This window comes from Thalia democratica, chromosome 4 (genome assembly GCF_965202585.1).
Source record: "Thalia democratica chromosome 4, ktThaDemo2.hap1.1, whole genome shotgun sequence".
Taxonomy (NCBI): Eukaryota; Metazoa; Chordata; class Thaliacea; order Salpida; family Salpidae; genus Thalia; species Thalia democratica.
The window spans coordinates 32,758,030-32,773,033 of NC_139168.1; positions in this window are offsets into that span (position 1 = coordinate 32,758,030).

Below are 15,004 nucleotides of genomic sequence, written 5' to 3' on the forward strand. Positions count from 1 at the left end.
ATCTCTGAAAACATCAATATGAAAATTATTTTGTTACATTACTTCTAACAAAAATTTTATATGTAAAATTTACTTTACATAATATTATTATACTAGTATATAAATGTTCAAACATAAAAAAACAACAAACAAAGAATTTAAATTTCAAGTGATTTCAGTTTAACTACTTGATGTTCTTCATTTTTAATCATAATATTTTAGTTTTTGTTGATCAAAATTTTAATGCGATCATTTAAATTAAATATAAAATCTATACATTAACTTCTAAAACAAAAAACTATGAAACTATTTGCTTGTGTTTTTTTATTAAGGAATTGATAAAAATTTACATATATTCTTAAATGTTCATGTTATATTTTAATTAACAAAACCTAAAAACAAAACTAGTAAAACACTTTATCTTACATTAGCTCAAGTTCATAAATAACTTTTGAATACCATTTGTAAATTATCAAATTCAAACTACCTCTAGACTTTGACTTAAGATTTGTTTTTTTTGAAACTAAGTGTTTTTTCTAGTTTTAAGAACCAATGCTTACATAGATTTAAAATAAAATTTCAGATCACATTTTTTAACTTCAGAATTACTTTTATTTAGAATGCAATTGCAGAAAAATTTTACAGAACAGAATCACACAAGCAATAATTAGCTTCATTTCAAAAAACTATCTAACTTAGTTCAAGTTTCTAATTATTAAGAACTTCACTTTACAGCAAAACTAAAATTCAACAAAATTAACAACATAGGGCTCCCAAAAACTATAAAAATATGAGGTTGGCTATTACAAAGAGTTGAACTGAAATTTTAAAAAAAATCTACTTTTGGATAACAAAAATTTTCAGTTAAGTTTTTTGATAAGTTTTGTCTGCAAGAAGGCCTGAATTTTTTAAGCATATTCTTTATATATAGTAAAGGTTTAATCATTTTATAGTCAATAGGTTTTTAAAAAATGTTACGCGTACTCACAAACAAAACTAAAAGATAATTAAATTTTTGAATAAATGCAATACTTAAAGAGTCTGATATGCACATACTTCATTCAGTAATCTACAACTTTACTAATATTCCATATTCCCTTTTTTTAACCAATCTTCTTTAAATTCTATCTTAAAATCGATTAGAAATATTTCTCTTAAAACTTCTTAAGACAGTTAGGAGAAAGTTTTATGGAGGGATTTTTTTATTTTATATGTTTTATATAAATTTTTGTAAGTTAATTAAATTTGTTTAGCTTTTTTAAAATCATGAATAGTCTTGGTAAAAATTTTTACATATTGTCTTAAATTCTACACAATGTGTTTTTCTGATAGTTGCTACATGCAGGGGTGCCACTCTTTGAGTCAAAAACTCAAAATATTTTTTGAGATATAGCCGGTCAAAGTCAGAGGCAACAATAGGATCCTTATGGGAGGCGCAAACTAAAACGGTAAATAATTAGAAATCACTAAAAATCTATCTCCTCCTACGTTTTTTGAGATAACTACCTCAAATTTTCAGGAAATGTTCCTTGCAGTATTTAGAAAATTCTGTCAGAACAGAATTTTAAAAAATTTAAAAATATAAATTTTATAACAAAAAAACAAAAAAAAAAGTTTTTTTGTTTATTTTTTATATAATTTATTTATTTATTTTTTTTAATTCCTTCCGACAGAATTTTCTAAATATATCAAGGAACATTTCCTGAAAGTTTGAGGTAGTTATCTCAAAAAACGTAGGAGAAGATAGATTTTTAGTAAAATAGTCTATTTTTGCTGTTTTAGTTTGAGCCTCCCATAACAAACCTATTGTTGGCTCCGACTTTGACCGGCTATATCTCAAAAATTATTTTGAATTTTTTAAATCTGTAAAAAGCATCTTGTAGCTTAGTAGAAACTATATAAAATAAGATCAAAAACCAAAAAAGGGTGTTTACCCCCCCCCCCCCCCTCCTATGCCTTTAATCAATAACTATCTGTATAATTTTTTTATTTTAGCTTTAAGTTTGTTATTATTTCAAAATTACTATTAGTTTAAGTTTATGAAGTGTTATACATTTAAAGTTTGTTAGTTTGTTTAAATGTTTTAATTCTTTAACTTAAAAGCCTAGTATCAAATCCTTTTTAGTTTTAAACTCATAGCAGTTTATCATTTTTGTATTTACTTATAAAAATGCCATTTACTAAACTGAGCACTTAGCAAGGTGTAAACGTTTATCTATATAATATATAAAAGCTTGTACCTTGATAAGAGCTATATTATTCTGACATGTTAACATTCTACACAAAACAAAATTCCTTTTTATTAGGTATTGAGTCGATATTAACTATTATTTAACTTATTGTTATACAATAAAAATAAATTTAATCTAAAGCATATTCATAGTAGAAAAGTATTATAATAAATCTGATTTGGTAGTAGATGTAACTTACTCTTTTATTAATATAGCATAATATTGTTTCTTGGGTCACCCATTTTTTTTTCTCTTGGAGTTCTTACAAATGCACTTTTTTCAAGTAATTGATTACTTATACTAACAAGTTTCATTTCACTTTAGTTTTTTATATAACATATCTTTCACCAAATGCTTTGGTGCACTTTGATATCGATTTCTTTAGCATTTGTTGTACACCAACATAAAAAAGATGCAACATTGTGTTTCTGCATAGTTGAAAGCCCTCAATTTACATTGGACCAAATCATTTGGTAAAGGATATGTTATACCAAAAACGAACGTAAAACAAAACTTGTTAGTAGTAGAAATTGATGACTTTAAAAAGTGCATTTGGAACAATTTTGAGAAAAAAAAGGTATCTCAAGAAACAATATCATACTATTTTAATAAAAGAGTAAATTACATCTACTATCAAGTAAAATTTATTATAATATTTTTTTAATATGATAAGCTTAGGTTAATATTTTTGTATTAATTAACAATAAATTGAATAATAGTTAAATCAACTAATACCTAGTAAAATGGAATTTTATTATGTACATAATAAGGCCCTTAGCAATGTTTAAGCTTTTATATATTTTATACACAAAAGTTAATACCTTGTTAAGTGTTCAGTCTTGTAAATAGCATTTATATAAGTAAATACAATAATGATAAACTTTTTTTTTGTTTATTATTTATATATAAGTTTTATTTTTTAATTTTTTAAAATTCTTTCCAACAAAATTTTCTAAATATATTAAGGAAAATTTCCTAAAAGTTTGAGGTAGTTATCTCAAAAAACGTAGAAGATAGATTTTTAGTTAAATAGTCTATTTTTGCCGTTTTAATTTGCGCCTACCATAAATATCCTATTGTTTCCTTTGACTTTGACCGGTTATATCTCAAAAATTATTTTGAGTTTTTGTAAATTTGTAAAAAGCATCTTGTATTTTAGTAAAAACTATATAAAACAAAATAAAATTTCAAAAAAGGTGTTTACCCCCCTCCTCTATGCCCTTAAACTAATAGTAATGTTGAAACGATAACATACTTAAATCTGAAATTAAAAACTTAAAACAGATAAATAGGTATTGTTTAATTAAATAAAAAACCTTTAAATTTAAAAATAAAATTAGACTAGCTTTAATAAATTTACATGCAGTTTCTAGGATATATAAGTCTAGATCTTTTACTCTTAGACAAGAGCTCTCAATAATCATAATTTCTAATAACGGAAGATGATTTAAAATGTATTTAGTATCTATACTAACATGCAATTGAAATGATACTACATCAGTAATATCTTTCTGGCTAGCTGACTCCACCAATTTACATTTAAAATCAAAAAACTATAAGAAATAACAGCAGAAGATTTTGCTTTTTAATAAGAAAAAAAACAATACTACAGGCTAAATTTGCATATTTTGGGTAATAATAACAGTAATACATCAAATGCAGTTGAAATGTCATTAATTTACGCCTACAGTTATAAGCTATCATCTAAGATATAAATTATGAGTCTACAACATTTCTAAGTGATTTTATTACTGTTTTAGTCAAAAAATCGGGAAATATGTGATTTTTGGGGCTTAAATTAGTTTTTGGGCAGCAATTTTTTTTTGGCAAAACTTTATTTTACTGTTATAAATTCCTTTAAATGAAAACAAAACACATCTAAATCATATTTCCTCAAAAGTCCAGCAAACATCACCCAAGTACTCCCTACTCCTACTTAAGCAAAAAGTTTTTGAAATAATAACTTTTGCAACATATTTTGAATTGAAATCAAAAATAAAAGAACTTAATACATTCATTTCTAATTAAACTTATAAATTAACTAATAATGAAAAAATTAAAAAACTTTAATAACATTGTTTTAAAAATAATAAAATTGGACTTATTTTACATACTAAGGTTTATGATAACTAAACTAGTTTTGAAAAAAGTTTAAATGTAAGCCATAGTGGCATATTTATATCATAATAATGAGCTAAACTGCAAAACATATTAATTTTCTTAATTTCTTTTACAGCATAAAAGTTAAATATTTGTGAAATTTAATAAAAATATTGGGGTTTATCATTGAAAGTTTTTTGAACTTTCTTCTTGTCTGTAACTATCCAGATAAGTAAAGTTGGAATAAGTGAATAAGCACTGTACTATTTAACATTTTAAAAAACAAATTATAAATTTTAAATTAATTAACTAGTAATTATATGTTAAAAAAAAGTTAGTTTATCAAGTAAAAATTATATATAACATTATTTTTTGTTGTGATGACTTCATAGCTATACAGACAGATTTTAAATTAGGAAATGTTAGCTTAAAAAGGTATCATTTTTTTTAGAATGTTAAGAGGATAAAATAAAAGGGATAATTGCAAATCTTTATTCAGATACTCAATGGCTTTTTTACATGTTTGAGTTTTGAAATTTTATTTTGTTAAAACAATCACACTCAATTGGTGATTTATTTTTGAATTAGGGACTTTTATGGTGCATTAAGGGCTGAGCAGCAGGGATGCTATAATGCCAAAAAAATAAAAATTTTGTAAGGCTTAAATATTTTAAAAAGCTAAAAATTCACAATTATAACAATAAACTACCATCATTAAGTGTCAGAAAACTATATCTGAAAAAAGAAAAATAAATTTTATATTTGATATTGTACTTATTTAACACTTGACTATTTTTTAAAAGATGTTCATTTTTAATTAGAGCTTTAGCTTTGACTAAATTCGGTTTAACTTTTCTAACTGAGCATTAAAGAAAAATTTGTAACTTTTCGCCTGTTTACTTAACTTAGAATGCAAAGAAAATTAAAAACTAAAAACCTTACTTTTTTTTTAATTCGTTTCAAAATGTTTTATTTGTGTTTATCTTATTAAACTTATTGTCAGTTTTTTTTTTAAGTATACCCACAATAAATCCAATAATTATCTGAAAAATAATTAACTGTCCAATTTTCAAACTTAAATGGTGCAAATGGAAAAAAAAAATTTATCACAGTTTAAACGAAAACATTTCCTCGCTTTTATTCGATTTCATTTAGTTTTTTGCTATCTAACTTTTTTACTTTGAAAAATTCACTTCAATCTTAGTTTCTAGTTTATTGAGCGACAAAAACAACGCTCAAAAAATGTAATCCTAGGACCTGGTGCACGAAGAACCGTTCGGTTATCGAGTCGCAAACCACGGATACCTTTTAATGTCTTTTCCAGGACTTACAACTTTTCCAGGACTCTTAGAACTTTAATTAAATTTTTACTTCTACTTTAAGACTAAATTTACTAAGTCAATTTTAGCTGAGACAACTGTAACAGTATAATTGTTTAGTATTTGCTTTTGCATAAAATCCTCTGCTGTTTGATTTAAGTTAAATCGAATTTACATTACAATATCAAAAAAATATTTAAAAATATAAATATAAGAGTTTTATGTTTTGAGTGTCTTAAATTATAAGTAAAAAATGTTTACAAATATTAAGTTATACTATAATTGCCTTTTTTATAGTACAGAAAGAAAAAAATTACTCTCTACAATTTTCTATTACTTAAATTACTGTACAAGGCTAAATATTTTTTTTGCACACTTCTGTGTACAAAAACACAATGTGATGACAACTGCTATAAAGAAAAAACTTAACAGTTTTAGCTGCACAGAAAATGTTTTGGGTTGATATTTGTTACTAAAACAGGAACACTGGTGTAAAACTGGTGCTCGCGTTCTACTATAAAAAGGGTTGCTTGACTAACTAGTTTGTTTAATGTTATGTTATTTTCTATTTAATTTACATAAGTTTTGAAGCATATTTCAAGAGTTTTTCATCAAACTTTATAACAACTACATTGGTAATAAAAAGATTCTAAGAATAAAAAAAAATCATTTGAGTATGCAAATAGTAAAAGACAACTAAAAATAAAAGAAGTTTATGACTGAGTAAAAGAAAAGATTGAGTTGTAAATAATAGCGGATTAACTAGCTACATTTGTTTGAACTCACGAGAAAATAAAATCAGTCAACCAGAATGGAGAGAATTTCTGATCGTGTAGCTTAAAAAACCAGCAACTAATTTGTATATTTGCTTAGTTTGCATCTTTTACTTTTTTTAGTCTATACTTTTATCTCTATCTCTAACATATCTCAGCCAAGTGCATGAGAAATAATAAAATTGTAACAGGATATCAAACTTCATTTGATAACTTTTTAGATTTAATGACTTATGTCAGAGTTGCCAAAAAAACTTGTAAACAAGGAAATATTTTAATAAAATTTTAGAGAATTTGAATAATAAAACTGGAAAAACCTGGAATTAAAAACATATATTACATATAAAGTAGAAAAATTTCGATTAGGAACAAAACATTTATCATATAGATAAAAAAATTTTGTCATCATCAAAATATTTTTTTTTATTAAAAAACTTAGTTGAATTAGCTTTACAGTATGTTTTCAATGTTTTTAAAATACCTAACGTAGTTTTTTTTTTCCTTTTATTTAATTTTTAATTAAAAGTACACCTAAAAAAAATACTCTAAAAACCTGGAAGAATTTTTTAAAATCTAGAAAGAATTCGCCAAAAATACGAGTTAAAGTTTTTGTTCATCCAAGAGTTTAAGAGAAAGCTCGCAAGGTCACGTGTTTTAGTGACGAAGTTTTGAAAGAGTTTGGATAAAGAGAAAATAATGAGCAGTCACAAATTCACTGATGCAAGTTTGCATTCTCATATTACAGCCATACATAAAGTCTCTTCAACTGGAGCACGATTTCATTCTAGTCACAGCTTGCTGCAGTAAACATGTTTTTTCAGATTAGACGTTTATATTGTTTGATTATTTTGTATAAAGTTTTTAATTAAATTGTTTTCTTCTCATAAGTATTTTTATAAGTTTAGTTTAAGTAGTTAATTTTTACTTTAATTTAAAGTTTCTAAAATTAAAACTCTTTTAGATTTGAATTGTATACAAATGTTTTAATAACATCAAAGTAATTTATAAAGCATTAAGTTTTTTATGTTTCATATGATTCTTTATATTTGTTAGTCTTTGCAATGGTTCTTTAAAACAACATGTTCATTCATTGTCATGCGCTAGTTTGTTTTAAAGTAGCCCTAAATATTATTTAATATCAGTACTAGTTTCAGTTATTAGTATTAGAACGAAAGGTTCTTCGTGCACTAGGTCCTAGGAGTTATAAATAAAATAAAACTAATTTTTTTTTTTCAAAAAGTCCTTTCTTCAAAAGAAAAGCTCAAGTTAAAATAAAACTAGTATTGAAATAAAATTTAAAGATCATTAGTTATCTTTAAAAATGATTTACAAGCTGGTGTTAAAAATTAAAATATTTCTAATGACAAAAAAGTCTGTAGTCCAAAAAAACGGTTATCTAAACGGCTAAAAGTTATAACAACTATGCTTGCTAAAACAAAAATCTATAACAATCTCATTTATTTATCATATTACATACTTTAGACTACAAAAAACATAAAATTTTAATAATGGAAGGGTTAGATTTTCAAAAGGAAAATAATTGTAGAACAACTATTAAAACAAATGCAAAACCTCCGGAACTAATTAGCTACCCGAAGAAATGTTGTGATTTTGTAAAGAAGAGTTTAGCAAATTTAGACCATAATTTTGTTTTGAACTGCGATCGATAAAAAGACGAAACAACTTTAAAAAGATTTCTTTATCATTGTAAGTTCCGTTTATATACTTTTGTTTTTGTAATTAAAATGTTTTTTTTTTGTATTTAATTATGAAATTGTTACAATATTATTAAAAAAATTACAAAATTGTTAACTAGTTAAAGTCCTAATTAAAATAAATACTTTTTAGATCGCATTGACGATGTAAAACTTGTTCAACTTCTCAAATTCTTTTTATTGAAAAGGGAATAAGGAAGCTGTCATCTTACATAGAAAGTACAATTGTTGAAGCAATTGTTTTACTATTCTACCAACTCGCAAGTTTTTTTCACTTACCAAATATTGCTGACACGACTGAACTGTACACACAGCGTTGTTTCCCGACGATTGCCGGAAGCAAACAGTTTTTGGAGTTGAATCATAAGTCTGTTGCTAAAATTCTTTCCAGTTCTCAACTAAAACATCGGAAATTGAAGTGTTTAACACGGCGGACAGTTGGCTTTGACATGACATTGAAAAAAGAAAAAAAAGGCAAAAAATATTCTGTACAAAACTCGTTTTTCTTTGCTCAGAGAAAATGAATTAAAGTACGTATTAAACAAGCCTTCTTCTTTTAAAAACGATCTAAACTGTCAAACTGATTTAGAAGCTATTTAAAAACAAGGTCAAACTGTTGGTCAAACAGATGCAAAATTCTGTTCTACCATCAGATATTGCGAACAAAACATGTTCAACGTACTTCTTTATGATGTAAGCAGTCGTGTATACAATGATTCCAAATTTTACATTTGTAAGTTTGATGAAAACAAAGAAGCTTTTAAAAATATTAAGCCATTTAGAATGTCGAATTCTGAATTTGTTTTTTTCAAAAACATCCTCTACGCTTTTGATTGTCATGGGAATTATTACATCACAAAGACGGGTTGTTATTATCATAACATAGTGTTTGGAAATATTCCTTGAAAACTGAGGCTTGGCAAAAAAGCGAGCACTCATTCAAGTTCAGACTGGATGAGTTGTGCGCCTGCGCTTTCATGAACAGCATCTACCCGGTGGGAGGAACCGATGGATGGAAAATTAGCAGCCGCTCCATTTGCTTCGACGTCGCCGAAGAACGCTTCGTGCACGGTCTCAACGGCATGAACAATCCCAGGTTGAAGGGCTCGTGCGCCGCGTTTGAAGGCCGAATAGTCGTGTCCGGGGGTTTCCCAACAAACGATCAGAACACGTTCACGAAAACAGTGGAGGCGTACGACCATTTGGCGGACCGCTGGTCACCCATGCCCGACATGGTGCAAGGCAGCTGCTACCACCACACGATGGCGGTCAAGACCAAGCTGTTCGCGGTCGGCGGCGTCGGGCACGTTTGCCAGGTTTACGACAGCCTCTGCGGGAAGTTCTGTCGCATCACGCCGCCGGCGAGAAGCTTCAGTTTGGACTTGGCGGTGCTGGTGGGAGGTGACATCGTCGTTTTTGAAACTGAATCGCAGACGGTTGCTTTTTATGACGTCATTAAAGATCGGTGGTCGAAAAAGTCGTACGCGAGTTTGCGCGGTTTCGACTTTAGAAGTTGCCTTCGAGTGCCTCAGTTATATACGTTTTTCGAATTTTTTTTTTTGTAAAATAATATTTTATATTAGATTGCAACAAACTTTATAAATTTCAAATGTTACTTTAGGTTTTGGTTTATCACGTAATTGTAGCTACACTGAGAGAAAAAAAAAGACTATTGCGTTATTCTTACTTTTACATCTCGAGTTTCGTTATATAAGAATAAAAACAGTTAGTTATGTTACAAAATATCAATTTAAAGTTTTTAATTATCACTTTAAATTTAGACATAAAGAACAGACTTTTTTGACTGTAGCTAACTGATATTTTTTTATACTGAATTGCTTTTATTTAGATTAAGAGAAGTAAGTTTATTATTGTACGGAATTTTTTATACACTTTGTGTTATTTAACTAATAAATTTAATCATATGACATAAATTACTATTCTTTTTTTTTTATACAATCATAACCTAATCGTGTTTTTCCATGGCTAACTTCTGAAAGTAGCATAATAAAACAGAAATATTAAGTAATTTTCATTTAAGTTTAAAAACTTTAGAGAAAAAATTTTTTAACAAAACGTTTACAAGGTATACTAGTGTTATAAAACTTAAATTAAATAAACAACTAAAATACCACTTGCAACTTAACAAGAATATAATGTACATTTTCAAAAATTTAAAACTTATAGCTTTTCGAATCTACGTTATTTTATTTAAAAGTTAATTGAATTGTAAAACAGTTTTTAAAGATTGAAACACAAATTAAAACTAATCATTACGTAGGTGTACAAAACTATAAAAAATGCTAGTAAAGCAAACATTGTTAACGATATTTCAGTTATAGATTGTCAGTAGGGCTATCTTTCCATTTCCAAAAACTTGCATATTTAGTTTTAATTTTTCCTTTTCAATTAGCATTGATTCCAAACTATAAAGCTCACCTCGGGCAAACCTTTTAAGAACTTTAGAATATTATTGGTATTGTAGTTTTGACATTGTATACAATGATGCAAGTGCTTAAAAGTAGCACAGCGTTCATCCTTCCTTTGTGGTCAGCAACTCTTCTAAACATTTGACGCGAGGTCTCCCTAATGTAGGAGATGCTCTGATTTACAGAGCAGTTGTACTTGTATATGACATTCGCGTCAAATATTTCATAACACTTTCTTATGGTGTTAAAGTATTCAGAAAATTTGTTAATGGTAAAATTTTTATACAATGCTTTTTAACAACAGCTTCTCTTCATTTTTGAAACCTTAAGGAGCAATTTTCTAAATAAATATTTGTAAACTACGAACTTCGATCGATTTCGGAGTATTTACCTGTTGAAGTCAGCAGATACTGATGGCTCAGTATCTGCAAGACCCACTAACTTATTTTTTTTGTCTTAAGCCCTTCTTAGTCTTAGTCATTTCTATTAGTATAGTAACCACTTAAATAATAACTTAAATTAAAAACAACTGTTTACAAGTTACACAGCAAAGTTTTATATACAATATTTTACAACAAATCTTATTTATAAAAAAAACGTATTAAATCAAGTGGAATTGTACAAAAAGTTGATAAAGCAAAAGAATAATCTTATAATTTGATACTTTTTTTAATAAGCAACAAATTTTAATCAGTCTATTACTTGGTGCTTTCTTTTAAAGCAACAAATTTATAAGGTTCAAACGCTTAACTGAATCCACTCAAAGATTCAATTCAAAGTGGCAGAAAATGATGTTTCATTCATCAGAGTTCATCTGTAACTGCCCGTTGCTACAACAAAAACAGATGTTTTATTAAAAATTGGTCGTTAAGCAAACGTCATAGTGCTTATCAAAATTAAATTTCGCAGTGCTACAAAATAATTAATTTGTAAATAATTTACTATTATCACAAATCAGGGACAATTAGCGATTTCAGCACACTGTGTTTGTTTTTTGCTCTTGTTTAAAAGTTAAGTCGTTTATTTTGTGTGTTTCAACAAAATTATATATTCTAGTTTATATAAGTTATTCCGGATATTGACTCTTTAACAGTATTTTTGTAGTTTTTAAAAGTTCTTCCTTGAAATCGACAAAGGCCGTACATAAGATGATTCAAATAGTTTCTATTATGCGATGAATTCACTACATCAAGTTTAAGATTTACTCTAGAATACCCTGCCAATAATTAGTTACCGTTTTTAGATACAGATGTTTTATTAGTTTCAAACAATCTCCACACAAATGAATTATAGAAAACCGACAGATACCTGCTAATGCAACACCCAAGTGTATGCCCAAAAGCATGGAAGCTAAGTCTGTTGGACTATTATTTAAATATACCACTAAATTTATCTACAACCTTTGTCAATTTTAATGAATAATTTTGAATTCATTTTTAAAATGTACCAAATAATTGTGATGTAAATAACAAAAAAGTTTGTTGAAAGCTTAAAAAAAAATCACTCGTTTGCATGGTAGTATACTGCAATTTTTTTATTATTTTATTTTAGATTCATAATAGTTTAATTACTTAATTTTAGTTTTTACCATAAAGTTTAGAACTTCTGTTATTTTTGAAAAAACTTTTTTATTAGCTTAAAATTAAGTTACAAATATTAAGTTTGAAAAATACTGTAATAAATTTTTAAGATATATAGGACTATATAATGTAGTTTATATATGATAAATATTTTTAAAATTGTTTTACTACCCACACAATTAACAAATTACTAATCCTTGCTAGATTTAAGTAATACTGAAAGTTTTTCCCTATAATTATTATTTTTTCCCTATATAGTGGACTGGCAAGCGGTAATTGACTTTAGAGTTATACATTCTTGAATACAACTAGGTTTCTTCTTTTCAAAACTATTTTTTCTCTTCTTCAAGTACTTCAAGTTCTTTTCTTTTGAGTTATCTAAGTTTAATTTAGGCCAATTGTTTTTAGTTTTTTTTTTTGTTAAAATTTATCCGAAATATATTAGTTTTAAGTCAAAGTTAAAGCTTGCAACAACTACTTAAAGACATTTAAAAAATAATTATTGTTATTATGTATATTACTTTTACCTTTTATTTGATATAGTATAGTTTCCTTTGAAATATACAACAGTTTTTAAAACTGCAACTTTATTTGAAAACTCATGGCTTTTATCTCAATTTTAGGGATCACTGTGGGTCGCAGGACTCAGAATACCTTAAGAAAACGTCACTTTTTTTCAGAGTAAAGCAATGGTATTCTCAGTAACTGTAAATTGTACACACCAGGCACGGCACGTAGCTTGGTACGTTTTTGCGAATCTGCAGAAACGTCTATATATTTTTTAAACACAATTTTGTAATGCTATAACTTTTAAACACTTATACGTATTTATACTTAGTTTAGCATTGTTATAATTTTACTTAAAAATAAATAACTTTACTATATTCTAAGTGCATTTAGATTTTGACGAATATGATTCAAACAAAGTTTTTTGAAATAAATTAACAAATATTGAAACTAAAACTTTTTTAGTTATTCAAGCAAAATTTCAAATTTTTGTAACTATTACAAGCTCAAAGTTACATAAATTTTCTAGCCAAGTCGCAACAGAAATTAGCTTGGTTGAAATGCATCTTAACTTAAGCTTACTTATAACTACATTAACTACATTTTTATAAAATCAACTAGAAGAAAATAGAAAGCTACATACAGATTTTTATTATTATTTGTGTTGTTTTTGATTTTGAATCTTAACTAAAAAATTTAAACTTTGCGACAAATTCAATATTAAAATCATAATTTAACTTGTTTTGTTTTTAGGTAAAAATTTGTTTTAACTATAAGTTTTTATTTAAAGCATTCGGGCGGGATTTAAAATGTTCATAGCTATTACAAGCACAAGACTGTTTAAATTTTCAATAGTAACGTCACTATAGAAGAAAAAAGAAAGCTACATACAGCCTTTATTATCATTATTGTTGTTATATTGATTTTAAAACTTAACAAAAACTAAAACTTTAACTTAAACTCAATCTTAATGTTATAATTTAATTAGTTTAGTTTCTTAAGTAAAAACTTGTCTTTAATTTAATTATTTAAATGCTATTTTCCATGACTGTCACATATCTTTTTAGATTTATTTAAGCACTGACGAGGTCTTTGACCGAAACTTAGTTTAAAAAATAAATTTTTTATTTCTCCTTTAGTAGTTGAGATTTCTTTATTTGTTTTCTTAAAACTAAAACTTAAAAAAAAAAACAATATATATTATAACAATTTCACGCACAGTTTTAAATCGTTCTAGAAGTTTTTTGTTTTTATTTCAATTTTTTTTGGTCTACTGGAACCAATGAAACCTCAAAAATAAAAAATAAGGTACAACAGTTGTTCACTATGAAGTTTATTACATAGTTTCGGATCATTCCAGACGCTTTGAAAACTTGGAAAGTTTTTTATTTTTATGAATTTACTGTATCTCATGGAGTGTACTAGGGTACAAAACGTTAATCTTAATCCATGAAATTTCACAAACAGATTTGGGTAGTACGAGATGTATTGTGCTTAAATCAAACAAAATAAGTTTTATTTTTCTTAATGTATATTTGAAAATTCTTAAACGAAAGTTAAAACACTCTTAAACCTTATTCTCAGCTGTTTTTTGTTGCTTAAAAGAATGTTCTTGCAATATATTCAATAAGTTAAACATTCCTTATAATAAATACTTAGTAAACATAATTAGAAGTTGTTGTTTTGTTTTTTATTTTGTTTTTGCTAGTTATAAAAACAAATTAATACAGTTTTTTGGTATATAACAAAATAAGGTTCTTAAAACTTAAAACTTGTTTATTTGAGTTCTTAAAAATACTAAGGATATTATGTTTTAGTAATTTTTTACAAATAAAAACTATTTAACTATCTCAACTTTTGGTATATGATAAGAATATTTGACGTGATTTCTATATACCTTTTGCATAAAAAATTAAAAACAATACACTCATAGTTTCACAACAAAACGAAGTAATCGAAGCACAAAACTAAAATAAAACTTTCCTGTTAAAAAATCGTTAAACTTTATTTATTGTTCTAATGTACTTCTCGATAACCGAAAGGTTCCTTCGTACACCAGTTCCTTAGACCAAACTTTTTTAGCGCTTTCCTTTTCTTTCAGTAAACAATAATATTAGCAATGAGACTAAAAAAATGTTTTTATTTTACCAAAATATATACTTTTTGAATATTTTAAAACTTATTAGCAATTCACAAAGTAATAAAACTATAATTAAACTTATTGAGTATCTGTTGTACTGAAACTCATTGAGCTTTTTAAAAATAAAATTTTTTGTTTTAAAAAATAGTTAACATTAAAGATATATTTTTTTAAAGAAAACTTAGTTAAACAGTTTTTGTGTTTAATGTTATTTACTGTTTTGTTTCTATT